The sequence below is a fragment of the Gopherus flavomarginatus genome, unplaced genomic scaffold (genome assembly GCF_025201925.1).
Source record: "Gopherus flavomarginatus isolate rGopFla2 unplaced genomic scaffold, rGopFla2.mat.asm mat_scaffold_204_arrow_ctg1, whole genome shotgun sequence".
Taxonomy (NCBI): domain Eukaryota; kingdom Metazoa; phylum Chordata; order Testudines; family Testudinidae; genus Gopherus; species Gopherus flavomarginatus.
Window position 1 is genome coordinate 151,479 of NW_026114805.1, and position 1,856 is coordinate 153,334.

Below are 1,856 nucleotides of genomic sequence, written 5' to 3' on the forward strand. Positions count from 1 at the left end.
GGGAGTGCTCTGCAGCTCCCACTGTGAAGATCCACCCCAAAGATGTGGGCCTGAAATAGTGCTTGGGCAGTGATCCCCAGCAGCACCTGGCCCTCTTTTGGGCTCTCTGGTAAGAATCCTCAGCCTCCCATCCTCAAGTCTCTATCCTGATTGGCTAGCAGGGTTATTGACAGGGAGGAGACTCAGGTCCATGTTTGTTCTCTTTTAAGAACAAGGAAATAAGTCAGAACCAGTTCTATGTTTGACATATTTTGTTGCTTCTCTGCATTAATTGTCTCTGACAGTTGATGATTCTCTCCTCTACATTGCAGTTCTCCTCAAATACTTGCTAATAATTACTGTGGCACTGTTGTTGGTCTGGAGCTCATCTGGGAGCACGTTATTCAGGTCATTCAATGTCTGAAATTCAAGATGCCAATGTTTGTTTGAAATCAGGGCTCTTGGGTCCTATTCCCAACTCTGCACTGCCTGCTGTGTGACCTAAGATAAGTCAGTTCTCCTTTCTCAAGCCTTAGCTTTCTCCCTCTTTCAAGTAGGTGATAATAATGATCCACTCTTACCTACCGCATGGTGGGTGGAGGATGGGATCCATTGGAGGTGTCACTAAGAGTAGTGCATAATATGAGTTGTCCCATGTCGTTTACTCAGAGCAGATTATGACATAATAGATTAGCTGAAAACAGTCCTTTTTTTTTTTTTATTTTTTTTTTTATTTTGGAATTGTTACAGCAGCAACGACTTAGCTCAGACTGAAGCAACTTATCTATTTTCACGATCTAAGTGTCTCCTCCTTGTGTGTGATGACACAATTTAACACACTGTGACAAACGGAGATGCTTTTGTTGTGGAGGACAACAATCTTTTGCAAAGAACTTCATCTCACTTATGATTCTGAGAAACAAACTGTTTGTCTGATGGGATATTTGGACAGAAACGGTTTGGAATGAAATTTTCCCCCATCTCAATTCCTGAGCTCTATCCCTGCCTCTGGGGGGATTTGTTGTCTGTTAGAACAGGGTACGACTGCGGCTTCTCTTTCTGGCTCTGCACACCGCCTTGCTGTGTAGCCCTTGGGTAGTTCACCTCCCTTCTCTGTACTCATGCTCCTCCCATTTGTCCGAATGGGAACAGGACAGTTCTCGAATTCTGGGCAGTTGTGAGCCTGAGTGAGAGAAGGGGTGTTGAAGCCCTTCTGTGAAGGAAAGGGAGTTTCACGGTGTTTTAGCACCAAGGATTCTAAAGTTTGCTAAAGTGTCTAGTCTGTGGAACAAGAAAAATGGTCGTGCCAAACTTTTTAACCACTGCCTTTTTAAAGCCCTTTCAAGTATGTGAGTCCCTATCTTTTAGGTACCTGGGGTTCTTTGCCAGCAGAGAGAAGAGTTCCTGCTCCTTTTTTGTGGCCTTAACAAACCGGTGTTGTGCCCCAGTTCTCGTCTGAGATCCTGAAAAAGACATCTTCATCCATGAACAAGACAGGACCCTATCTTTCAAAGGGAACAAAGAGACCGCCTGAGACTTACAACTTAGCTAGCCCGACTGCCATAGCTGGAGAGATACTGGAATACATTCTTAAACACTCAGTTTGTCAGCAGCACCTACAGGATAAGTTTGGTTCTTAGGACGAGTGAGCATGGATTTGTCAAGAACAATCATTCCAAACCAATCCTCTTTCCTTCTTCGGCAGGGTTCGGGCCTGGTGTAGTGGTTAACAGTATATGGTATCTAGCTTGCATTACTAAGGCTTTTGACACTGTCTCGTAGGACATTCTCACAAGCAAACGAGGGAAATGCAGTCCAGCTGCATCAGTGTAATGGGGTGCAGAGCTGGTTGAAAGCCCAGACTCCAGGAGCCCTTC